A 27640-nucleotide genomic window follows, 5' to 3' on the forward strand; every position below is an offset into this window, starting at 1 on the left:
CAATCCGGTGCAATCTATTTTCATAAGTTGATAATCTTTGGTTGACTTCTGGAAGTCAGCTTGAAAGAAGTCAGAACAGGTTGTGGGCGTAGCTATGACAAATGAGGTCTGAGAGTAAGAAAATACAATGTTCACCCTAACCGGTTTGGCTCAGTGGATAGAGCGTCTGCCTGTGGACTCAAGGGTCCCAGGTTCCATTCCGGTCAAGGGCATGTACCTTGGTTGCGGGCACATACCCAGCTGGAAGTGTGCAGGAGGCAGCTGATCAATGATTCTCTCTCCTCCATGTTTCTAACTCTTTATCCCTCTCTCTTCCTCTCTGTAAAAAAAATCAATAAAATATATTTTTTAAAAAAAAGAAAATACAATGTTCACAGGCGAGGGTCTTCTCATTTAGTGTCTCCACTTGCTACTCGCGGAGCAGGCGAAGGTTGCAGGATTGATTATGTTAACGAGAGGCACTAACTGAAAGAAGCCTCCACTGCACACCACATCAAACTCTTGGCAAGAGGGAAGCGAAAAATGTGATCCAGGTCAGGCGTGAAAAGCGGGTCCGGACTTGCTGGCTGGAACTAAGGGCAGGCAGTGTAGAAAGTCCCAGGGACCGAATGCAGGCCCTTAGAAGCCATCAGTTCACAGCAAAAGTCGAGGAGACAAAAAACCAGGAAAGCGACACAAAGGGGGAAATAGGTTGGAGGGCTCCAGAAGGAAGAGGAAGGCTGGCAGGTCGAGGGCTACTAGCGTTGTGAACCAGAACCTTGCCGGGGGCGAACCTCTACCGAGTCTCCCAGCTGCTAGTCAGTCCAGCTAGGTCACTTCTGCAAACCTGTCTGTGGCCGGCACTCTCGGTCCGGTTTCGATCGTAGCCTTGATAACTTCCCTGCGGTCCCTCTCCCGCCCACTGGGTCCCACCCGCCTGTTTGCCTTTAGCGCGGGGGGTCGACCAGATACTCCGAGGCTCGGCTGCAGGCAAGACCCGGAGAGCGGATTTCGCTCCGGGCCGGGCGCGCGCGTGCGCGCGCGCGCGCTCCCCGGGAGGATACTGGGCCTGCGCGGCGCACGGCTGGCTAGGCGGCGAGTGGTGAGCGGGCGGGCAGATCCCGACTTCGCTGGCAGCGGCTGGCGAGGCGGTGTCGGCGAGCGCGAGGTCCGCGCGGTGCTAGTCCGGGCGATCGCTTCTCTGCAACTGGGCGCGGACAGCGGCAGGGCGGCTCGCGGAGGACGGGGAGGGCGCCGTCCGGGTCGGAGGCTTCCTCTTTGGCCACCTCCTGCCTCGTCTGGGCTGGAGGCGCCTCCGGGGAAAGCCGCGGCCCCGAAGGCGGATCCGAGGTAAGAACCCCTTGGCGAGAGGCGCCCGCCGGGGTCCGACGGTGGGAACTCTCCCCTGGATTTTAAAAACCCGCCTTTGTGTGCTTTGGAGGGAGCGGTGCCAGGCGCCGCGTCCGCCTTCATTCACTTTCACTGCTTTCAACTGGTGTCGGGAGCCAGGTGTGCGCGCCCGCGCGTCGGTCCTGGTGCGCCCGGGAGCCCGCGTCCACCCCGGCCGCCTGCCCCGCGCCGCCCGCCGCACCCGGGCCCCGGGGAGGTGAGCGGGGGAAGAGTCACTGGGTCCCTGCAATATTTCCTGGTAACCTGAGCTTCCGCAGATCCACCTGCGCTTGTCTGGGCGGCGGGGCGACTACGGAACGACTGTTCTTCTCCGGGTTCCTCTCAGACGTGGGGTTTGCAGAGCTACTCTCCCCACCTCCAAACGGGGAGGGGGGGGGGTCTTTTCAGGTGGACATTTGGGTCCACTCGGCAGCGCCTGTCTCCGCAAATGAATATAGCTCATTATATTCGAGGAGTTGTCACTTGTAATTCCTGTTGGCTTTTCCTTTTTTTTTTTTTTTTTTTTAAAGCTTGCTCCGCTTTACTCATCATTTTACTTTTGGGAAGATGGCCTTTCTGGTGCCTGTCAATGAATGCCTTGGGAGGAGTGGATTTCCCCACCTCTGCAGACCCTGCTGGCTCCTCATATGCTCACTGTCTTTCCAGGACTCCCTGTATGCAGAATCTTTGCACCAATTGTCCTCTTCCTTTGCATGGTTTCCCAAATTCTTCTTTTCCCACAGTACTGCTGGGATCTCTAGGGGCAGGACGCTGCGGTATTAGGATTTGAAATGCATAGATGTTGAGAGCGGTAGAGCATTAGGGATCGGAATCCTCCTTTATAAAATATATTTCAATGACGTGCGTTATGGCTTTTCTTTGAAAGGTTTCAGTTCTTGCCTGAGATGATAAGAGGAATAGCTAATATCTTAAGAGTTCAGATAAAACTTGGTTCTAGAGCTCTGTGAATAGCTTGATTTTGGGAGAGAGGAGAAAGGATTTCCAGAAGACTGCTGTATGTATGTATTAACAACAGAGCAACTGTGTTGTGTATTGCTTCCAATTTATTTCCGTTGAAAGGATACCATTCTTCTTTCTACAGCGACTTGGGTTTTGCAAAGTGTGCACTAGTAATTTAGATCATGCGGTCTTTGAAATTAAAGTCAGTGCCATCCTCTCTCACCTAGCATAGATTTTCAATTTGAGTTATAGTTTTCTGGACATATTGCTATAGTTTTTAAGTTGCTGGTCTGGAAAATTTTGGGTCATGGGTTCACACTTGTACTTACAATTTGAAAAATAATGCACTTTATAAATTTGCCATGTAAAGGGTAGGTTAGGCTATATCACAAATGTAATGACATTTTATAGAATGCCTTTAGTGCAGAATTCATAGATTTAGACGTTTTAAAATTCCAGAAGCCATTCATTTCACAGCAGAAAAAAAGAGAAAACTTGCTTTTAATTCCACTAATCTGAGAGATATCACTTTTTGTAATATTTGATACATTCATTCTCTTTGAAGTCTTTTTTTCTTCCATCTTCCAATGTCATCCAATATGATTATATGGTGATTTTCAGCTTTTTAGTGTGGGAATACTTTAAATTGTATTTAGGGTGATGTTTTTCCCCCCAAAATGGTTTATTCTTGTTCCCTATCAGGAATCTAATGTCTGAATAAAAGCAACATTTTCTTTTGCTTTAATTTTTAGCTTTTCTTGCTTTAAAGTTTTTTTTTTTTTTTTTTTTTTTTTAATTTCTTTATTGATTAAGGTGTCACATATTTGTCCTCATCCCCCCATTCCCATCCCACCCCTCTCCCCACGCATGCCCCAATCCCCTGTTGAACTTAACCGTTGGATAGGCTTATATGCATGCATACAGGTCCTTTGGTTGAACTCTCCCCCTCCCCCCCACCCTCCCCCTACCCTCCCCTATCCTCCCTCTGAGGCCCGATAGTCCGATCGATGCCTCCTTGCTTCTGGTTCTGTTCTTGTTCCTCAGTCTATGTTGTTCATCATTTCCCCTAGATGAGCGAGATCATATGTCACTAGATATATACTAATAAGCACTGAATGTGAGACGAGCAATAATAGTTATGCTGACAGGCAAATGAATCAGTCTGTAGCGAGCTTCCCCCTGGACCAACAGTTCTTTTGAGACTCAATTTCAATGTCCAGTAGTTCCTTATGTGTACATGTCAGCACTGACCCCCCAGCTCTGGATGGTGGACAAATGGCGGTAACGGAGGTCCGACTCCCTCTGGTTTGGTCTCGGCCGAACCCAGGGGCACGGCGTCACCCGGACTAAGGGGCACGTGGCCTCACCCATACCCAAGGGGCGCGTGGTCTCACCCGGGCCTGGGACCCAGCCTCACCCGGATGGATCCAGGGGCACACGGCCTCACCCGGACCCAGGCTCTGGCTTCACCCGGACCCAGGGACACTTGGCCTCTCCCAGACCCAGGGCCACTTGGGCTCACCCGGGCCTAGGTGCACGAGGCCTCATCTGGATCAAGGGACACATGGTCGCACCCGGACCCAGGGACGCTTGGCCTCTCCCAGACCCAGGGCCACTTGGGCTCACCCGGACCTAGGTGCACGAGGCCTCATCTGGATCCAGGGACACATGGTCGCACCCGGACCCAGGGACTCTTGGCCTCTCCCAGACCCAGGGCCACTTGGGCTCACCCGGGCCTAGGTGCACGAGGCCTCACCCGGATCCAGGGACACATGGTCTCACCCGGACACAGGGACGCTTGGCCTCTCCCAGACCCAGGGCCACTTGGGCTCACCCGGGCCTAGGTGCACGAGGCCTCATCCGGATCCAGGGACACATGGTCGCACCCGGACCCAGGGACGCTTGGCCTCTCCCAGACCCAGGGCCACTTGGGCTCACCCGGGCCTAGGTGCACGAGGCCTCATCTGGATCCAGGAACACATGGTCTCACCCGGACCCAGGGACGCTTGGCCTCTCCCAGACCCAGGGCCACTTGGGCTCACCCGGACCTAGGTGCACGAGGCCTCATCTGGATCCAGGGACACATGGTCGCACCCGGACCCAGGGACGCTTGGCCTCTCCCAGACCCAGGGCCACTTGGGCTCACCCGGGCCTAGGTGCACGAGGCCTCACCCGGATCCAGGGACACATGGTCTCACCCGGACACAGGGACGCTTGGCCTCTCCTAGACCCAGGGCCACTTGGGCTCACCCGGACCTATGTGCACGAGGCCTCATCTGGATCCAGGGACACATGGTCGCACCCGGACCCAGGGACGCTTGGCCTCTCCCAGACCCAGGGCCACTTGGGCTCACCCGGACCTAGGTGCACGAGGCCTCATCCGGATCCAGGGACACATGGTCGCACCCGGACCCAGGGACGCTTGGCCTCTCCCAGACCCAGGGCCACTTGGGCTCACCCGGGCCTAGGTGCACGAGGCCTCATCTGGATCCAGGGACACATGGTCTCACCCGGACCCAGGGACGCTTGGCCTCTCCCAGACCCAGGGCCACTTGGGCTCACCCGGACCTAGGTGCACGAGGCCTCATCTGGATCCAGGGACACATGGTCGCACCCGGACCCAGGGACGCTTGGCCTCTCCCAGACCCAGGGCCACTTGGGCTCACCCGGGCCTAGGTGCACGAGGCCTCACCCGGATCCAGGGACACATGGTCTCACCCAGACACAGGGACGCTTGGCCTCTCCTAGACCCAGGGCCACTTGGGCTCACCCGGGCCTAGGTGCACGAGGCCTCACCCGGATCCAGGGACGCATGGTCTCACCCGGACCCAGGGACACTTGGCCTCTCCCAGACACTTGGCCTCTCCCAGACCCAGGGCCACTTGGGCTCACCCGGGCCTAGGTGCACGAGGCCTCGTCCGGATCCAGGGACGCATGGTCTCACCCGGACCCAGGGACGCTTGGCCTCTCCCAGACCCAGGGCCACTTGGGCTCACCCGGGCCTAGGTGCACGAGGCCTCACCCGGATCCAGGGACACATGGTCTCACCCGGACACAGGGACGCTTGGCCTCTCCTAGACCCAGGGCCACATGGGCTCACCCGGGCCTAGGTGCACGAGGCCGCACCCGGATCCAGGGACGCATGGTCTCACCTGGACCCAGGGACACTTGGCCTCTCCCAGACACTTGGCCTCTCCCAGACCCAGGGCCACTTGGGCTCACCCGGGCCTAGGTGCACGAGGCCTCGTCCGGATCCAGGGACGCATGGTCTCACCCGGACCCAGGGACGCTTGGCCTCTCCCAGACCCAGGGCCACTTGGGCTCACCCGGGCCTAGGTGCACGAGGCCTCACCCGGATCCAGGGACACATGGTCTCACCCGGACCCAGGGACGCTTGGCCTCTCCCAGACCCAGGGCCACTTGGGCTCACCCGGGCCTAGGTGCACGAGGCCTCATCCGGATCCAGGGACGCATGGTCTCACCCGGACCCAGGGACGCTTGGCCTCTCCCAGACCCAGGGCCACTTGGGCTCACCCGGGCCTAGGTGCACGAGGCCTCATCCGGTTCCAGGGACGCATGGTCTCACCCGGACCCAGGGACGCTTGGCCTCTCCCAGACCCAGGGCCACTTGGGCTCACCCGGGCCTAGGTGCACGAGGCCTCACCCGGATCCAGGGACACATGGTCTCACCTGGACCCAGGGGCGCTTGGTCTTTTCCAGACCCAGGGGCACGTGGCCTCACCTGGGCCTAGGTGCTCGAGGCCTCACCCGGATCCAGGGACACATGGTCTCACCCGGACCCAGGGACGCTTGGCCTCTCCCAGACCCAGGGCCACTTGGGCTCACCCGGGCCTAGGTGCACGAGGCCTCATCTGGATCCAGGGACACATGGTCTCACCTGGACCCAGGGACGATTGGCCTCTCCCAGACCCAGGGCCACTTGGGCTCACCCGGGCCTAGGTGCACGAGGCCTCACCCGTATCCAGGGACACATGGTCTCACCCGGACACAGGGACGCTTGGCCTCTCCCAGACCCAGGGCCACTTGGGCTCACCCGGGCCTAGGTGCACGAGGCCTCACCCGGATCCAGGGACACATGGTCTCACCCGGACCCAGGGACACTTGGCCTCTCCCAGACCCAGGGCCACTTGGGCTCACCCGGGCCTAGGTTCACGAGGCCTCACCCGATCCAGGGACACATGGTCTCACCTGGACCCAGGGATGTTTGGCCTCTCCCAGACCCAGGGCCACTTGGGCTCACCCGGGCCTAGATGCGCGAGGCCTCACCTGGATCTATGGACCCCTGGCCTCACTCGGACCCAGGGGAGCGCGGCCTCCCCCAGACCCAGGGGCGCTTGGCACCTCCGCAAGAGTCCCGCCTCTCCCCGCAGGCATCTGGGTCTCCCACGGGTCCCCAGAAGCTGGATTTCAGTGTGATGGAGAGCTAATCTCCCCTAGGTTTGGAACAAAAGCCCCTTTCCCCCGCCACCAACCAGACCCACGCGCCTCCACACCTCATCCCCTCCGATTTCGCTGGTTTCCTCTTCCCTCTTAGCTATAAATCTACCATTCAGCCATCTCTCCTGTAGTTCTGGATGGCAGAGGCTCTGTCCTCCATTCGTGCCCCTGAAATTGCTGTGCGCGGTGGAGTTCGCAGTTCCTTTGTTTAACTTAGCCGCCTTCTTGATTCTCCTCTGTCAAAATGGCTTAAAGGGCTTGAATGTAAGATGAGAACTCCTAAGAATCCTCCAAATCGGTGTTGGCGGCCTCCGGGGCCTCGAGGATCTCACTGCGCAGTTCAGCCAGGTCGGTGGCGCGGATGCGCCCCTCCTGCAGAAAGATGGTCTCTTCCTTCACAGAGAGCCGCTGCGCCGAGTCCACGGCCGCCGCCACAGCAGCTGCTGCGGCGCCCACGAGCCCATGGCCCCGGCTGCGGTGCTGACTGAGAGGAGCAGCCGCCCGGTCTGGGGAGACGCGAGCAGCAGTCGCCACCCTCACTAGTCCATGTTCCAGTTGTATTTCCGAAACTGCCATGTGAGGCAACACATCAGCCTTCACCTCCGCCGTCATCTTTTTCGAATTCCCCAATTTGTTCTTCTTAATCCCTTGAATTCAGTCAACTCTACTGAGGTCTAGTGGCGCCGGGAGGTGCACGGAGAGGGCGCCCGGGCCTCCGTCCGGTGTGCGGGGCGCGCGGCCCGCGGAACCAGGCGCGCGGGGGCCTCGCGGCGGGGATGGGCGCTGGGCGGCCGCCGGGCTCCGGGCGCCGCTGCCGCCGCGGCGTCCCCAGTGCCCCGGGCCGGGCGGCCTGCGGGGGCGGCGCAGTTGCGAAACTGAGTGAGTATCTACAGTTAAGTCTTGATTGTTGTTGGTGTCACTAGGAGGAATTGTCCTCCAGGCCAATTGTCCATGAGGACCCTCTTTGTCTATATAGGAAGAGTTGCTGTGCAGGAGACATGAGGCTCCTGTGTCTGTGTCCCTCTGTATTCCTTGCAAACACCTCTGAGAGAAACGCGCCCTGGAGTTTCGCCCGCTGCCTGGAACTGGGTTTCAATGTAGTTGGAACTGGGTCTCAGCGCAGTCTGGCGCCTTTGTCTCCTTCCCAGCAGGGCCATTCAGTGGCGCAGGCAACAGTCCCTCCTCTGCGCGCCCTCCCGTGTGCGCCTCTGGAGCCGCCGCTCCTCTGTGCCTCTGCCCCACAGGCCAAATTCATTCCCCCAGCATGTGCCTGGCTTCCCAGGGTTTCGCCCGGAACTGGGGTTCAGTGCAGTCGGAACTGGGGTTCAGCACGGTCCGGAGCCCTTGTCTCCTTCCCGCTAGGGCAGTTCAGTGGCGCAGGCAACAGTCCGTCCTTTGCGCCCCTTCCTGCGCGCGCCTCTGGAGCTCTGCCTTCCGCCGCTCCTCTGTGCCTGCGCCCCACAGCCCAGATTCATTCCCCCAGCCTGCGCCTGGCTTCCCAGGGTTTCGCCCGGAACGGGGTTCAGTGCAGTCGGAGCCGGCGCTCAGCGCAATCCGGAGCCTTTATCTCCTTCCTGCCAGTGAACGCCGGCCAGGCCGTCAGCCGCCCCTTCCTCTCCGGCTCCATCCTCCCCGCAGGCGCGCGTGCTCGTGTCTCCGTCCGTTTCTCCATACCTCAGGCTTTTGCGGCTCCCCCGACTGTCCCCGTGGCCTTCTCCTTCTCCCCAGCTGTGGGCATTTCAGTCCGCCAGCTTTCCTGTGGTTCTGGACGATGACCGTTCTGACCTCTAGTTGTATTTTTGAAATTGTTGTGCCCGGCTGCGGGTTAGGTGTTTAACCTATGGCGCCATCTTGGTTTCTCCAAAAGTTTTTATCTATGCTGATACTTTTTGGATAGCAGTCCTTTTCTATGCTGTGACATAGGTTTTCTGTTCTTTGCTTTCAATATTTTTATTTGATACATTTTAAGTCCTAGTTTTATCTGCTTTTTCTTTTTCCTCTACTATTTTATTCATTTACCTTTAATAATTCTGCGCTAGCTCACTTGAACCATGGTGAAATTTAATAATTTTGCGCTAGCTCACTTGAACCATAAGAAAATACAGTATTCAGATATGATGATAGTTTTTCTCAAGTCTCTCTTTAGATGCTTGAAGTTTTGTTGGATGAATATTTTAGCACAGATTTGATTTATATAACATTTAGGTTGGCTTTTCTGAGTTGTATGGCTCCAGCATATTTGGTAGTTATTTAGATCATCAGAAAACAACACAAGTGAATGATAGGTTACAAACTTTCAGACAGACATCTGCAATGGTCTGTAAAGGGAAAAAGTGGAATTTTCGTTAAAGTACTTCAGCTATAATACACCCCTTCTGGGAATTACTGCATGAAATTGTTTGCAGCTGTTAGTGACTGAAAAATATTTTCTTAAAAAGCAAGTCCTGTAACAGAATAGTTGTAAACATTTTAAATTTAATATATGCAGGGAAGTTGTGAAGTTCTTCAGTGTTTCACTACAACACCTTCAATATTTTCTAGATACACTCTTAAATGAGATTTTAAAAATATATTTTATTTTTTAGATCAGTTTCATATTTACAGAAAAAATTATAAAGTTAGTGATTTCTCATGTATCCCTCTACCCAATTTCTCCTCTTATTAACATCTCACATTGGTTTTTATTACAGTTAATGAATCAATATTGCTACATTATTATTAACTAAAGTTTATACTTTATTTAGATTTCCTTAGTTTTTATCTAATCTCCTTTTTCTGTTCTAGGATCCTATCATCTAGGCTATTATACTTAACTAGTAGCCCGGTGCACGAAATTCGTGCACATTGAAAGGGAATTAATTAGATGAAATATTTTAATATTGCTATTTGCCCTTTCTCTATAATAAAAGTGTGAGAGATAAAAGGAAATGAGTACAATGTATATGAAAATAATACATAAATTTATTAATAAGTAAACAATAACAAACTGATATAACAATAACAAACTGATATAACAATAACAAACTCGTAATATAAAAACAACATTGATGCAAATAATGATTGATAAAGTGATTAAACTTATTCTAATATCTTCCTGTATACCACATTAAGAGTAAAAACACTTTCAGAGTGCTTGACTAATTTCCCTTGAGATAAAGTATTTACAGCTTTAACTTTAACGTAACATGCTCTTTGAACTCAAGAGAAAGCAACAGCCGTAACTGGTTTGGCTCAGTGGATAGAGCGTCGCCCTGTGGACTGAAAGATTCCAGATTCGATTCAGGTCAAGGGCATGTACCTTGGTTGCGGGCACATCCCCCGTAGGAGGTGTGCAGGAGGCAGCTGATCGATATTTCTCTCTCATCGATGTTCCTAACTATCTATCCCTCTCCCTTCTTCTCTGTAAAAAAAAATCAATAAAATATTTTTTAAAAATAATTTAAAAAAAAGTGAGAGAGAAAGCAACATATAACTGACCATGTCCAAAAATGGGTTCAGGTAGGAATATTCCTACTCTGTCTAGAGTTTGTCCTTGTGATTTATTAATAGTCATCACAAATGCTGGCATAACAGGAAAATATTTTCGAATTAATTTAAATGGGTGGCCAGTGTCAAATGGTGACAAATCAATTCTTGGAATCAGAACAATCTCTCCCTCTGCAGATCCTGTTAATATTTCAGCTTTGATAATATTAGGTTGCAATCTTTTGATAATAAATCTGGTACCATTACAAAGACCCCATTTACTATTAAGATTTCTCAATAGCATGATGATTGCACCCACTTTCAATTTTAATTTATGACACGGCATTCCAGAAGGAGTAATACTATTAAGAAATTCAATAGGAAAATTTTCCTTTTCAGCATCTGTTGAGTCAATGGAATCATCACTCAAATAGGCATGAAAATCTCCATCAAGTATATCCAAAATTTCTTCATTTAATTTTTGAACGTGCTCATTTTTTGAACAAAGAATTGCATGTTTAGATATATTTCCAAAGATGGCTTAAATAATAGATCCATTAAAAATCATTTCATGGGGAATTTCAATAATATCCATTCCTAAATGAAAACTGCTATCAAGTTTGCCATCTCCAAGTTTTACTAACCATTCACTATAAGCAGAATCCTCTGATCTCATATTTGTTTTAAGAGACAACTGTCTGAAACATCCCCAAACACTACAATACTTTAAAACTTATTTGTACTATGGCCAATCGTATAGCATGGCAACACAAAAATTCCCTCTGAAAAGAACTTTCCCACCAAATGCAACATTCAAATTAGCGCCAGCGAGAGCTTTATATGTATGGCACATGTGCGAGTCAAAGCTTATTTTTATATTTCCAGTGCGTCATATGTACCAGTTGGTCAGACGGATGGACAAATGTCGGTCACTTAGCCTTTTATCTATACAGATTATAAGTCATGATTTTAACTTTTTAAAAAATTATCCTTTAATACCTCCAAAGCACAATGAGTAAGAATCTGAAGGTTTATGTGGCTTCTATTTGGTTTCTAGGACAAAGTTCTTTCCTTTACCCACCACTCACTTCTCTCCTTTTACTCTTGAATGTTAATTCCAACATAATTTTTGTAACACCTCTTGAAAAGAATCCCACCAAGTTTTTGATAGTCCACATGATAAAACTTACAGAAAAATACAGCATGAGACTTTCATTCTCTCACTAAGTTCTTCATATAACTGTAATTCCTCAGCCTCTAAAGAATGAAAAAGGAAAATAAAAGTGCCTTCTCTCATTCCAAGGCCTTTCTCAGTCAGGCAACCACAAAAAGAAAGAATGAGCCTACAATTCATGCCACGTAATCTCTATCAGGCATAATTCAAATCAAATCCCATCAGGCAAAGTCTGGGATAATTAAAATGTGTAAGAGAACAGTGGTGACCTGGGGGAGAACTTATGAAACCTTGTCTCCTGCTTTTGCTGACTATTCTTTTCGTTATGCTAGACTCCAAGTCCCTATAGGGGACCTGGTCAGATGGCTGTGGGTGCTAACCCATGCCGTCTGCCCTGGTCCGTGATCCGTGATCGTGGACCTGGTCAGATGGCTGTGGGTGCTAACCCACGCCACCTGGATCCGTGATCGGGGACCTGGGCAGCCTGCTGCAGGCATTAACCCACGCTGCCTGCCCTGGTCCATGATCCCTGATAGGGTCTTTGAGTCAGCTGCTGCTGGCGGGAACTGACTCGAAGCCCTTATCCCGGACCTGGTCAGGTGGCTGCCTGCACTAACCCACGCCGCCTGTCCTGCTCTGAGATCGGTGATCACGGACCTGGGCAGCCGGCTGTGGACTTTAACCCACGCTGCCTGCCCTGGTCCATGATCCCTGATAGGGGCTTTGAGTCAGCTGCCACTGGCGATGGCTGACTTGAAGCCCTTATCTGGGACCTGGTCAGGCGGCTGCGGGCGCTAACCCACGCCACCTGCCCTTGTCCAAGATCCGTGATGGCAGACCTGGGCAGGCGGCTGCGGGCGCTAACCCACGCTGCCTTCCCTGGTCTGTGATCCCTGATCGTGGACCTGGGCAGGTGGCTGCAGGCCTTAACCCACACCGCCTGCCCTGGTCCATGATCAGTGATGGCGGACCTAGGCAGCCAGCTGCAGGCCTTAACCCACGCGGCCTGCCCTGGTCCATGATCCCTGATAGGGGCTTCGAGTCAGCCTCTGTCAGCAGCAGCTGAATGGAAGCCCTTATCCAGGACCTGGTCAGGCGGCTGCAGGCACTAACCCATGCCAACTGCCCTGGTCCGAGATCGGTGATGGCGGACCTGGGCAGGCAGCTGCCCTTTCGGCCCCGGTGGGCAGGCGGCTGCGGGCGTTAACCCACGCCGCCTGCCCAGGTCCGCGATCGGTGATGGCGGACCTGGGCAGGCGGCTGCCCTTTCGGCCCCGGTCCGCGATCTGTGATCGTGGACCTGGGCAGGCCGCTGCGGGCGTTAACCCGCGCCGCCTGCCCAGGTCCGCGATCGGTGATGGCGGACCTGGGCAGGCGGCTGCCCTTTCGGCCCCGGTCCGCGATCTGTGATCGTGGACCTGGGCAGGCCGCTGCGGGCGTTAACCCGCGCCGCCTGCCCAGGTCCGCGATCGGTGATGGCGGACCTGGGCAGGCGGCTGCCCTTTCGGCCCCGGTCCGCCATCGGTGATCGTGGACCTGGGCAGGCCGCTGCGGGCGTTAACCCGCGCCGCCTGCCCAGGTCCGCGATCGGTGATGGCGGACCTGGGCAGGCGGCTGCCCTTTCGGCCCCGGTCCGCCATCGGTGATCGTGGACCTGGGCAGCGGCTGCGGGCGTTAACCCGCGCCACCTGCCCAGGTCCGCGATCGGTGATGGCGGACCTGGGCAGGCGGCTGCCCTTTCAGTCCCGGTCAGCGATTGGTGATCAGTCCCGGTCAGCGATTGGTGATCATGGACCTGGGCAGATCGGTGATTGGTGATCGTTGACCTGGGCAGATCCGTGATTGTGGACCAGGGCAGCCGGCTGCGGGGTTAACCGCCTGCCCCAGTCCACCATCATGGCTTGGATCTCACAGGCATAGGTGCTGCCCTCTCCCCCCGCCATCTTTGCTGGTTTAACGTGTATATTTGCTTCTGATTGGCTGGTGGGCGTGGCTGGTGGGCGTGGCTGGTGGGCGTGGCTTATGGGTGTAGCGAAGGTGCGGTCAATTTGCATACTACTGTTTTATTAGATAAGATAGTCAAGTCTCCTTAAACTCCTCTTGGCTGTGACAGTTTGTTAGTCTTTCCTTGTTTTTGATGACCTTTGTAGTTGTGAGGAGTGTTGGTGAGGTATTTTTTAGAATGCCACCTCCAACCCCCTTTGGAATGTTTCTTTGATGATCAGACAGGTTTTGGGTTTTGTGGAGGAAGATCACAGATGTAAAGTGCTCTTTTTATTACATTATACAAAGGGTACCTACTATCAACATGATTTATCACTGTTGATATTGATCTTGATCATATGACCGAGATAGTGTTTGTTAGGTTTCTGCACTGAAAAGTTGTTTCTTTCTTTTCAGGCAGTACTCTTAAAAGGAAATCACTGCGCACAGCCCATACTTAAGGAGTGGAGAATTACGTATCTCTTCCTCAAGGGTGGAGTATCTATATAAATTACTTGGAATTCTTCTGCATGTCAGATTTGTCTCTTTTTCCCATTTATGTACATACTCAGTTATTTACTTATATTCATCTGGACTTAATAGATATAGATATATATATACTAGAGGCCTGGTGCATGAAATTCATGCATGGGGGTGGAGGGTCCCCCTCAGCCCAGCCTGCACCCTCTCCAATCCGGGGCTCCTCGGGGGATGTCCAACTGCCAGTTTAGGCCTGACCTAGGGGATCGGGCCTAAACTGCCAGTTGGACATCCCTCTCACAATCTGGGACCGCTGGCTCCTAACTGCTCTCCTGCCTGCCTGATCGCCCCTAACTGCCCCCCTCCCCCGCCAGCCTGATCACCCCTAACCGCCTCTGCCTGCCAGCCTGGTTGCCCCCAACTACCCCCTCTGCTGGCCTGGTTGTCCCTAACTGCCTCCTCCCCCACCCCCGCCGGCCTGGTCGCTCCCAACTGCTCCCCCTGCTGGCCTGGTCACCCCCAACTGCCTTCTTCTGCCAGCCTGGTCACCCTCATTGCCCCACGCAGGCTGCTGTTCAGTCGTTACTGTGAGGGCGTCGCGACCAATTTGCATATTACCCTTTTATTAGTATAGATAGATAAATAAATATATGATGGAGCCAACTGTAATATCTACCTAATAAAAGAGTAACATGCGAATTGACCGCACCTTTGCGATGCACACCAGCCAATCAGGAATGAGTATGCAAATTAACCCAACTAAGATGAAGGGTTATGGCAACGACGCAAGCGTCCCACACCACCTCAGCCGCTCCGGGCCTCTGGGCAGCGTGGGAAGGCGGAAAGGCAGCTCCGGGCTGGAGGGGAAAGGCGGCTCCGGCCAGAGCGAAGGAGGTGCCAGCAGCCAGGGGAAGGAAGGTCCATTCTTGCATGAATCTTAATGCATCGGGCCTCTAGTGTATATATATTTGTGTAATATATATATATGTGTGTATATAACATATATATCACAATTACACTTTAGGTTATAATCTATTACTACTTTATTTTGTTGCTCAAATTGTTTCAGCTTTGACCATTGGGGACTCTTTCAGTTGCCTCCATCATTTAAAAAAAATTACTTACTTTTTAGCATTAAAAGATGATCCAGGCTTATATTGTAAATTTCTATTTCCTGCCCCAGTACTAGATTCAGCTAGAAATAACCTGGTTCATTTTCTTGGGAATTAGAAACTAAGATGTGGGTGCTCAGTGTTCTTGTGTCTACTGGTGTGTCATTTCTTCTAGGCCCTCTCATTTGACACAGCAGGAAATACATGTGTGTGTACAAACCCATGTACATACACTTATCTATACATATTTCTCTGTGTAACCACGTGTATCATATTAAGCTAATAATGAGTTCATATGGATACCCTGCCTAATCCATTACCACCTGTCCTGTATCATTCTGGCCTTCTCCCCTTGCTTATCTGTAAACTCAGTCCAACTGAGAAGAAAGCTGGCTCCCACCATTTGCCATCCATTTACTTAATTGTTCAATTCCATTATATATGTACAGCGGTATTGAAATTGTTAGCCTGTGCTCCCTTTACAGAGAGTGGAAAACACTTTATCAATTAGAGTGCGGTTCCTTTTGCTTTTAGTCTCACAGGCTCCTTCTCCTCCTGTCTCCTTTAGTGAGGTTGCTACAGAAATGTACTAGTATAATGCAGTTTGATCCTTTTGTCACAATCGGCATTCCATCCTGGGATCTTCTGACCTTCTAAATTAATATTTTTAAATTTGAAAACATTAAGGTTCACTCTTTGTTCTGTAAAGTTCTATGGATTTTGAGAAATGCATAATTTCATGTGTCCATCATTACAATATCAAAGTATCATACAGAATAATTTCAACATAGTAAACATCTCTTGTGCTTTACCTATCACTTCCTTATCCTTGGCAAACAGTGATTTATTTTTGTTGTTGTTGTTGTTGTTGCTGTCTCTATTGTTTTGCCTTTCCAGATGTCATATAATTGGAATTACACAGCCTTGCCAGACTGGCTTCTTTCACTTAGTGATATGCATTTAAGGTTTATTTATATATCTTATTGCAGTTTGATAGAGTTCCTGTTGCTTCTTCATCCTTGTTAGCATTTGGTATTTTCAGTTTTTTTTTTTTTAATATTATGCATTCTAATAGGTATGTAGTAATTTTTATCACTGCTTTAATTTGCCATTCCTTAATGATATTTGATGTTAAGCATCTTTTCATACTCAATTTTTCATATGTATATATATATTTTTGGTGAGATGTCAGTTCTGAATTTTTGCCTGTTTTTTAATAGGGTTGTCTGTTTTTTTATTGTTGAGTTTTAAGAATTCTTTATAAATTTTTTGATACAAGCACTCTGTCAGATATGTGTTTTGTAAATATCTTCTTTCAGTCTGGCTTGTTCAGTATAGATGCAACCATCCTAGGTCTAACTACATAGTATATGTCAGCAACAATTTTATCCTCCCTCCCCCCCACCCCCGAGTATTTTTGATCATCTGTTGGTTGAATCCATGTATGTAGAACCTGTGAATATTGAGGACAAACTGTAATTTATTTTCCTCTTCTGCACTAACCCACCGATTCTTCTTTGTGGAAAATGGAATTGTTAATATGAATAATACCTGTCAGTTCTTTTAGACCTAACCATAGGAAATAATGAAGCTTTCTTTTTTTACAAAGAAGATCTGAAATAATGGATTTGCAGGGTGTATGCTGAGAAGAAACAGATAACGTATGTATTATCTAGAAACTTGATACTTAGCAATATCATCTTTAATGTTACCTATGCCACTACTCTTGCAACAAAGGGCTTTTTTTCATGTACCTTCCTTTCTTTTAATAAACTAAGTCTCTGTTATTGGTATTGGGACCAGAAGTATTTATATTATAATACTACAGTTAGAATCAGCCTTCAAGAAGCATCTAGAGAGATCTGACATAGTAAAACTAGCCCCTAGTTTTATAACTGTTAAATCTTATTGATCTTTTTTAATTCTTACAAGAGCTCTTTAAGGCAAGTCTCCTTATTTCCATATTGCAGGTAATAAATAGGCTTATAATCTAGATGGGAACCCTGATCTTTCTGACTCCAAAACCCATGCTCTTTTTACTTGGCTGTGCTGTGCCTCATAAATAAAAGTGCCAGGATAGTATCAGGATGTCCTTGACTTAAAAAAAAGAGAGAAAAAAAATTGTGGACACAGACAATAGTGTGATGATTGCTAGGGGGAGCGGGAGGAAGAGGGTATAAGGGGAAGGAAGAGGGTATAAAGGGGATAAGTGGTGATGGATGGAGACTTGACTTGGGGTGATGAATACACAATGCAGTGTACAGATGATGTGTTGTGGAATTGTACACCTGAAATCTGTATAATTTTGTTAACTAGTGTCACCCAATCTATATCTATATATATATAAAAGGCTAAGTGACTGGCTGACTGGCCAGTAAGTATGACACTGACCACCAGGGGGCAGATGCTCAAAGCAGGAGCTGCTGAGCCACAGCAACTTTGTGGAGTGCCCTCTTGTACTCTGGGACCCCTTGGGGGATGTCAGACTGCCAGTTTTGGTTTGATCGCCAGGACTTGAAGGGCGCCTGCAGAGTGAGTGGGGGTCCCTCTTGCAGGCCAGGCCGAGGGACCCCACCTGCAAGAGGGACCCCCACTCACTCCGCAGGCGCCTTCAAGTCCTGGCACCGCCCTAGGTGCAGCCGGCCCCGGAGGGACCCTGGGAGGTTGGCTCCAGAGCGTGTCCGGCCTATCTCACCCAGTCCCACCCCACCGGCCACCTTCTTTTAAGGTGCATTAATCCGTGCACCAGGCTTCTAGTAAATTCAATAAAAAGACAACAACAATTAAAGGTGTAGAATATCAGCATCATCCCTAGAAAGTGGAGGGTGAACAGTTCTAAGTTATCTGCCTTGCTAGATACTGTTTAGATATCCAAGTACCTTTAATCACCTGCCCTTCAAATGGGGCATAAAACCTTTTTATTTTTCTCCTTCAAATAATTTTGGACCTACTTTTATTCCTATCCTCAAACACACATCTCATTTTAATCCCTGTTGATGGAGATTCAGGTAAGCAAAAAAGAAAAGAAAAGAAAAAGAATAAGTTTCCTTGAAAGAGAAGAAATGAGGAAATTGTGGGGGATTAAGATAAATAAAACAATGGTAGTATTAGGTAGTTGTTTTTCCCTTTGTCCCACTGAATTTTAAGTTTCTTAAGGGCAGGAACTAAGTCTCTGTTTTCTTTAAGCATAGCACATCACACATGAGACATATTCACAAAACGTTTGTTGAATGAAATTAGCACTTACTATCAGTTTTAACATGTTTAGAATGGTTAGAAGGGGATGAGTTTTTCCTCACAGAGAAGGTTGAACTTATTACAGTTCCCTCCCTCCCTCCCTTTCTTCCTTCCTTTCTGTCTTCCTGCCTTCCTTCTTTCATTCCACATTTGGTGAGCATCTGTTCTGTGCCAGACACTGAGACTATAAAGATGAATAAGACAGGATTTCTTCATTCTGTCATCAGGGAGCCCAGAAAATGGAGGGAAGCAGGCATTTCAGTAGAGTGTAGAACTAAACGGAGTATATATTAAACAAACAAGCAAGTAATGTATTTTGAAATCAGAGAGATCCTATCTGCCTTAGTTTTCATATCTAAGAAGTGGAAAATATAATACTACCTACTTTGACACAGTTGTTGAGGGGTAGGTTAAATGAAAAAAAAAAAAAAAGTATATCCCATCACATTAATGAAAAGAGAGGCTAACTGTGGCTGAAGCAGTCAGAAAAGTCTTTACTGTAGGAGGTGACATTTGAGTTTTATAGGATGAATTTTTGAGACCCAGAATGAGAGTAGGAGTTGGGACTCTACGGCATTCCAGGCAGAAAGATGAATATGTTTGATGTGTGCACAATGGGGGGAGGGACATGATGGGAGTGGTGGGAAATTCTGTACTTTCTCACATACAGAGTCTACAGAGTTATTAGAAAGAACAGAATAACCAGTTATTTTTCATTTTTATAAGTAACAATACAATAGAGTATTCACTACAGTGTAGTAGGAGAGAATAAAGATACCAAACCTGTTTTAAGAACTGCATGAGTCTCTGAATATTATGACTGTAGTCCTTATGTAGTAGATAAAGTCTTGTGTTCTTTTTCAGTCCTGTGATACTCACGTGATTTTATTCAGGAAGAGGACGTGTGGTTTTGGGTGAAATCAGAGGTCCTGTCCCAAACCATTGTTATATTTAGTAGCATACAACATTAGAATGTAACATCACACAAAGGCATCATCTAGTCCTATTCTAACCAACTAAGAATTCTAAGAACCATGAACAGTTTTGGACCACAACCTGAAACTTAATACTCATGAATGTGCTAAAATAATGTGTTAGGGAATGAATTATGTGCTTGATAAGAGGTTAGTGTTCTATAGTTGAAAAATTGTGTTTTTAATATAAGAGAAGAAAAAAAAAGATGAAGATCAATAGAAGGAAAAAAATTAAACTTAAAAAGAGGGAAATATTTTTAAAGTCCTTTATTGGAGGCTATCCTATCTAATAAAGAGGTAATATGCAAATTGACCATCACTCCAACACACAAGATGGCCGCCCCATGTGGTCAAAGATGGCCGCCCACATGTGGACACAAGATGGCTGCCACATGATGGCTGGCAGGGAAGGGCAGTTGTGGGCAATCAGGCCAGCAGGGAGGGCAGTTGGGAGGGACCAGGCCTGCAAGGGAAGGCAGTTGGGGGCAATCAGGCCTGCAGGGGAGGGCTATTATGGGTGACTGGGCTGGCAGGGGAGGGCAGTTGGGGGGGACCCAGGCCAGCAGGGGAGGACAGTTGTGGGGGACCCAGGCCTGCAGGGGAGGGCAGTTGGGGGGGACCAGGCCTATAGGGGAGGGCAGTTATGGGTGACTGGGCTGGCAGGGGAGGGCAGTTGTGGGGGACCCAGGCCTTCAGGGGAGGGCAGTTTTGGGGGACCCAGGCCTGCAGGGGAGGGCAGTTGGCGGTGACCAGGCCTGCAGGGGAGGGCAGTTGGAGGCGACCAGGCCAGCCGGCAGGGGAGCAGTTAGGTGTCGATCAGGCTGGCAGGGGCGTGGTTAGGGGGTGAACTGGCTGGCAGGCAGAAGCGGTTAGGGGCAATCAGGAAGGCAGGCAGGCGAGCAGTTGGGAGCCAGCAGTCCTGGATTGTGAGAGGGATGTCTGACTGCCCGTTTAGGCCCGCTCCCACCAGGATCGGGCCTAAACGGGCAGTCGGACATCCCTCAAGGGGCCCCAGATTGGGGAGGGTACAGGCTGGGCTGAGGGTCACATCTGCCGCCACCCCCCGCCCTCGTGCATGAATTTCGTGCACCAGGCCTCTAGTTAATATATAAATTTCATTTTATTTAGAAGATTTTATTAGCAACATTTTTATATTACCTCTCTGTATGAATATTATTTTTTATTATACAAATACATATGCATTACTGATGTATTTATTGGTTTAGTGCAACAATAGAATGTTTCTGTTGAAATATTTGTGATCATTAAACACTAATTTGTTTCTGTTGATTCTTATATTTCTAATGTTTTGTGATATTGTTTCTGTTTTCCTCTAGAAAATAGTATGTTTAAAATAAAGTACAGGTGGCAAAACAATTCTATAAAGAAAAGTGTGTGTGAAATTTGTCACATTTGAAAAGACATTGAATACATTGAATACAGTTTATTTAATATTCTACAACAGTTTTTACATTTGAAGTTGAATAGTAATTTTAGACTTGAGAAAGAAGATGGTTTTTAGTAGACAATAAGATGGTTTTAATTTTAGACATGAAGAGACAATAAGATAGTATTAAATGTGAAGAAAGATACACTTGTTATAGAGAGGGAAGATATATTTAACTTTCATAAATGGAAGAAAAATGGAACATTATTACATGTAGATACCCCCCACCCTGCCCCATAATAGCTTGCTCAGTTTGTAATCTTCAATTTCTACTTGCAGTGTGTTTTCAAAACTTTAACTGTTTTATGACTAAGTGCATAATGGATTTTAAAATATTACTCTTTAATTTAGAAATAGTGATTTAGAAACCCTATCTCAAGGTTGACTTGCCTTATTATTTTAGTGTGTTTACCTACATTATCAGAAGTTCTGTGTTTATTTTCAGTACTGTGTACTACAACTAGTGTTAAAAGTTTTTTTACACCTCAGGATCTTTTTAGTCTAGAGACAACATTCATTTTGTTGTTAGTTCTTTTATTAACTCTTTTGTGGGGCCTTGTTAGATTCTGAATAATTTAAAAGCAATGGAATTATTTCTGTGATAAAAATCTAGTCATTGGGCCAAATCTTGTAGCATTATTCACGTGATACTCATGCATGTAAAGGTTTAGCATTATATATATGCCTGAAGAATGTATGTTAAAAATGGTGTTTTTAATTATTGAGGAAAATACCTTATAAAGATTTTAATGGTCATTAATTCACAGATTTGCTTAAAGTTTCATCTTCTATTTTATTTATTACTAGAGGCCCAGTGCGTTAAATTTATGCACTGGTAGGGTCCCTAGAAGCTGCTGGGCACTGGCTAGGGCCTCCCTCCTTTCCCCTGGAGGCTGCCACTGGTCAGGGCCTCCCTCCCTTCCCCTTCTGGCCCCCCCGCCCCCTAGTTGGATTCCTGGATGACCTCCCAGTCGAGGGGACAATTTGCATACTACACTTTTATTATATCGGACTAGAGGCCCGGTGCATGGTGAGATCCCTCGGCTTGGCCTGTGGGGATTGGGCCGAAACTGGCTCTCCGACATTCCCCAAGGGGTCCTGGATTGCAAGAGGGCACAGGCCAGGCCAAGGAACCCCACCAGTGCATGATCAGGGCCGGAGAGGGACTGCGGGAGGGCATGTCTGGCCCACTTGCCCAGTCCCAATTGGCTGGACCCCAGTAGCAAGCTAACCTACCCGTCGGAGCGTCTGCCCCCTGTTGGTCAGTGCCCATCATAGCGACTGGTCGAATTGTCGAACTAACGGTTGGACACTGGACACTTAGCATATTAGGCTTTTACTAGTATTATATAGGATTATTATTATTTTTTAAAATATATTTTATTGATTTTTTACAGAGAGGAAGGGAGAGGGATAGAGAGTTAGAAACATCGATGAGAAACATCTGTCAGCTGCCTCCTGCACACCCCCTACTGGAGATGTCCCCGCAACCAAGGTACATGCCCTTGACCAGAATCGAACCTGGGACCCTAGAGTCTGCAGGCCGACGCTCTATCCACTGAGCCAAACCTGTCAGGGCAGGATTATTACTGTTAGTTTTGGTAATCCTCACCTGAGAATATTTTTTCCATTGCTTTTTCAGAGAAAGTGGAAGGAAGAGGGGAGAGAGACAGGGAGAATGAGGGGGAGAGAGGGCGAGGAACGGGGAGAGAGAGAGAGAGAGAGAGAGAGAGAGAGAGAGAGAGAGAGAGAGACAGAGAGAGAGAGAGAAGTGTGAGAGAGGCACATTGGTTGGTTGCCTCCCGCACGACCTCTACTGGGAATCTAGCCCACAACCTGGGCATGTTCCCTGAATGGGACTCGAACCTTGGCCTCCTGGTTCATAGGTGGAAGCTCAACCACTGAGCAACACCAGCCTGGCTCATCTTCTATTTTAAAATGAACAACCCGTGATAGCCAAACCTGAAAAACAATATATAAAGAATGATATAGCCCTAGCTGGTTTGGCTCACTGGGTAGAGTGTCGGCCTGCAGACTGAAAGGTCCCAGGTTCGATTCTGGTCATGGGCACATACCTGGGTTGCAGGCTCGATCCCTAGTAGGGGCCATGCTGGAGGCAGCCAATCAATGATTCTCTCTCATCATTGATGTTTCTCTCTCTCTCTCTCTCTCTCTCTCTCTCTCTCTCTCTCCCTTCCTCTCTGAAATCAATAAAAATATATTAAAAAAAGAATGATATAAAGAATCATCAGTTCTATATTTTATGTATAATAGTATATTTGCTATCTTTGTAGAAAAGATATATCATCTTTTCTTATTATTTTACTTTTCTATGTTTTTATCTAAATTATTGAAACGAAAGGTTTAAGCACCATTTTTACTACAACATTCATGTACTTGGCTGTATTTCTCATTTCCCCACACTATCTTAAGACTTGTTACTTCATGGTCTCATATAGAAAATAGATTTACAAAAATCTTGAAGCAGATAAATGATCATGTGGATTTTCCCTTGACACTCATTCTCCATCCTGCTTCTCTCCTGCCTGCTTATCCCATTCTCTAGCCCCAGTGTCTGACAGCTTTTTTCAGTCCTCAGACAAGTTGAGTTGAAAATGTATCTTTCATAATTTTGCTATCTTTCCATTTACTGTTCTCTTTCTCACTGCCTGTGAGACCTCAGTCATGGGGAGTGAAAGCAGAATAAAAGAGACATTCATAGTGGTTATGACAGTGGAGGTTAAGTTTAGGCTGCTAGAGGGTGTGAAACAAAGGAATGATTGAAGCTCTCATCACCTTCATTTTATTTGGGTAGTAAGTAAATTATTTTGTAAGTAGTAAAGTCTCATTATGAAGATAATAAAATCTTGATTTGTCCGGAAAAAATACATTAGCAGTGATTAACTTTAACTGGAATACATCTTAACACCATTCAGTTTTTGTGCTAATTAGGAAAGATCCACCATGGTTTTATTTCTATATTAGAATATATGCTACTGACTTTTTGTTAACATTTTGTTTTGTAGGAGCCCCTTAACAATGTAGGGAATTTTAGAATTTGAATTATACATATCTCATGTAAAGTCATATGATATAAAAAATAATTGTATGTGGAGTATTTCATGACCTTCTAAGGGGTCTTTGAATAGGAACAAAAGTCTCATCTTACTTCCAAGGCCCCCTCCCCTCCACTTATTTCTGTTACATATAGTTATTTCCATTTCTCTCTCTGCTAGGTAGTTAATAGAATATTTGAAGAGTGAAGTCATGAGCTATCCCTGTGCTACAGAATAGAAGATGTGAGAATACTGCATAATTTAACTCAATGGATACCAATCTTATTTTGTGTTCTATTTATTGTTCTCAAAGGCATTTTTTATAATCAAATTAAAAGGTCCCAAACTAACGGATAAAGTGGTAAAATGATGGGGAAACTAGTTGTAGTAGTATATGGTAGATAAGGGAAATAGTTTGGTGGTAACCAAAGGAGAAACTCAAATACTTCTCAGGAAATCTATAAGCCATTTTAATCACTGCTGTGCTATTCATGAGCTACAAATAAGGAAATTTGATTATAAATACTGAGGAGTAATATATTATTTGATAGAGTATATATTAAATGTTTATTCAATAATTAGTTACAAAATAAAAGGTTTGGGTTCCAAACATGGACAGTCTTATTGTAAGATTTAACAGCCAGATCTTTCTAACTAACATTGATTTCATTAGGGTAATGTGGACATTAGTTGAATTTTAGACATTAAGTGAAACAAATGCTTGCTCTTATTGGAGGCTGGTCTAGCTAAGTGTTTGAGAGAGAGCAGATGTGAATTTGGGGGAAGCATTTTAGATGAGGCAGCTGATCTGAGCCTGCTGAGTTTTCCTCAGGAGTCTGTAGAACTTTGCAAGGGGTTGATTTGAGAACATGGCTTCATTTTTAAGACCAAAGAAACTAATTCAGCCAACAGTGTGCTTTTTCTCGAAAATAACTTTTTAAAGCTTCTAGCTGTGATCATTTCAGCTTCCTATTCCCCTCTTTCTAATACTCTTACTAAATTTTTGCTACTGTTGTCAATCATAGCAATGACTGGAATGGATAAAGTTCCTTTAAAAGAAAACAGTAGAAGAGGTTGTGTTCACAAATGCATATGAATACAATAAAATATATATTGAACTGTCCTTTGTATATGAAGGTGTGTTTTGTTATAGTGGTGATAGATCTTGTTTGATCCATTTTAGCTTTTCTAGTGATCCTTCTTGTGACCTGAGATAGTTGTGTGAGATTAGAGATTTGGCTAGCAGGCCCATCGGCTTTATTCAGCCCAATATGATTTCTTGATCTAACAGTCCTGGACATATACAGCTTTATTTAATAGAAATAAATTGAACTCTTAGTAAAGAAATATTAAATAAGTGCCGATGAACTGCTAGACATATTACTAAATAATGAAATACTGTAATTAACAAGACAGACAAGATTCCTATCCTTATTGAGTGTAACATGTCAGAAACGTAAATTAAAAGAAGCGTAAAAACGTGAAAGAAGCACTCAATTCTAGGTAAACAATTAAAATTGTGTAAAATAAAGAATAACCTTTCTGGCCTCTCCTTCATTTCCTAACTCCTGTCCTCCCTCCTTCCTTCCCTTTAACTTCTACGAGAGTGAAGATATTCACATTCTGTATTATAATTTTTTACATGTACTGATGTAGATTTTTATAAGCCTATTTCCAAATTAAGTACAACTTTATAATAATTCCACAAAGGAATATTTGTTATTTAGGAACAGCTTTGGGAACTATTCTAGTTTACCTTGACTCCTTTTAAAGGATTTCAGCCATTAAGGTCAATTTATGATCAGGTCAGACAGGAAACTTAGGAATGAAGAAGCCATTATTCATAACATGGGATCATACTGGAGATCTCAGGCTGGTCGTAAAATGTTTATCTGTAGAGATGAGGAACTATCTCTTATCTTGAATTTGGAATGTGGATAACTTTAAGACTGCCATATGAAGCAACACTGCACTGTACTTTACTTACAAGAAAGAAAAATGTGGATGAGTCCTCCCTTAGTGGACCAAGTGCTTTCTAACACACCTCTCAGATTACACACCATTGAAATGATCCCCACAATGTATTTGGCTCATGTGTTTCTAGTGAGCTACTATGAATGAAAGATTCATAACTATCTATTTCAAAAAACTTCTTTATTTACATTGCAAAGAGCTTAATTGGAAACAAAAAACCAAGAATTGCTTTTAAATCATAAGCATGTATGGATTGGACCATGATTGGCACTGAATTAAAAAATAATTATTTCTCTGCACAAAGAAGGTTCTGAATTAGTATTTATCAAATCATTGATAACTATGTTGACTATAGAAGGATAACAGTTCCTGAGTTGTTCCACATTCTTAGTGATTTGGACCAAATATTTTTGTAGCTATTATAGAAAGCCCTTGGAACCTTTTCCTTATCTTGCCTATTGGACAGTGTATGATAGGATCACAGGGAGGAGGGAGTCATACAAACTTGCCAGACAGATGATTTGGAGTCCCAGTGACAACCTTGTGACCTAATTTTCCAAGCTCTGTCTACTTAACCAGAGAGTTATAGCTATATGCTATTAGCTTAAATAACACAGGGCTTGTATATAAGTTGGGGAGTTGGGGAGAAGAGGGAGGGGTAGATATATAAATCCATTTCTGCAGTTTTGCCAAATCCATAACATAGAAGCACTTTTGTTCTAAAAGCAAACTTAGTTTATTTTTTCTCATTTTGGCTATTCCTTCTTACATGTGTCTCAAATAAATCATTACCAGAGGATCAGATGTAAAAAAATGATAGCATACTAAAAGTTATTTTTGAAGACTTTTTTCTTTTCTTTTTAAAAGGTAGTATGTGAATATATTGGTAAGAAGTGGTGGAATCGTTTCCACCACCTCTTGTGCAGTAAATTAGTTTGTGCATTTCTACGATCCAAATAAGCTGAGGCTGTTTTTCTCTCATGAAATGAATATTTATGAATACATGTAGTTGATTGTATTTATTAAAGTCACATAAGATTTCAGCCTTTGTATAAATTTTATAAATTGTTACTGCAAAAATGAGAATTTTAGATACCAGTATGAATCACTTAGTTTTGCTTGGTCATACATTAATGTCTGATTGCCATTTTGCCTCTATATATGCTAGCTAGACATGGATAGGAACTTCTCTTGTATGTAACTCACATGATATGTTGAAATACGTTGTACTGAGATTATTGGCTCCAGTAATTAAACTGATACAGACTTCTGTCAGCTAGACTTAAACCATACTCTTTTTCTCTAATTAGGACTTGTACTTAGGGTACTTATTTGCTTCTACCATATTATATATCTCTCTCCTTACCCCCAACACTTAACCTCTCTAGCATTTCTTTCTTTCTTTTTTTTTCTTTCTTTCTTTCTTTCTTTTTTTTTATAATATATTCTACTGATTTTTTTTACAGAGAGGAAGGGAGAAGGGATAGAGAGTTAGAAACATCGATGAGAGAGAAACATTGATCAGCTGCCTCCTGCACACCCCCTACTGGGTATGTGCCCGCAACCAAGGTACATGCTCTTCACCGGAATTGAACCTGGGACCCTTGAGTCTGCAGGCCGACGCTCTATCCACTGAGCCAAACTGGTTAGGGCTCTAGAAATTTCTTGAAGGGGCTCATAAACCCAGTTCTAAAATATTTTAGGCATCTCCCTTTAAGAGGTAATTAGTCCCATGTATGTCTTTTAAAAACTATATGTTTAATTGATAGTTAGAGAGGATGGAAGGGAGAGGGAGAGAGAGAAACATCGATGTGAGAGCAGAACATCTATTGGCTGCTTCTTGCATGCCCCTGGGCATGTGCCTTGACTGAAATCGAACCAGCGACCTTTTGGTGCTCGGGACGATGCGCAACCAATTGAGCCACACCAGCCAGGGCACATGCATATCTTTA

General features: G+C 46.5%; 1 protein-coding gene across 5 annotated transcripts in view; it reads left to right on the forward strand.

Moving 5' to 3' along the window:
- The first annotated feature begins 1077 nt into the window (after positions 1-1077).
- The window catches only part of EPS8 (epidermal growth factor receptor pathway substrate 8), a 178006-nt gene continuing 151443 nt past the window's right edge, over positions 1078-27640 (forward strand). For all 5 annotated transcript variants that reach the window (XM_028143985.2, XM_054719243.1, XM_054719244.1 and 2 more), the window contains exon 1: positions 1078-1329. The gene's annotated coding sequence lies outside the window, so the exon portion shown is untranslated. The remainder of the gene's footprint in view (positions 1330-27640) is intronic.

The sequence above is a fragment of the Eptesicus fuscus genome, chromosome 7 (genome assembly GCF_027574615.1).
Source record: "Eptesicus fuscus isolate TK198812 chromosome 7, DD_ASM_mEF_20220401, whole genome shotgun sequence".
NCBI classification, from domain to species: domain Eukaryota; kingdom Metazoa; phylum Chordata; class Mammalia; order Chiroptera; family Vespertilionidae; genus Eptesicus; species Eptesicus fuscus.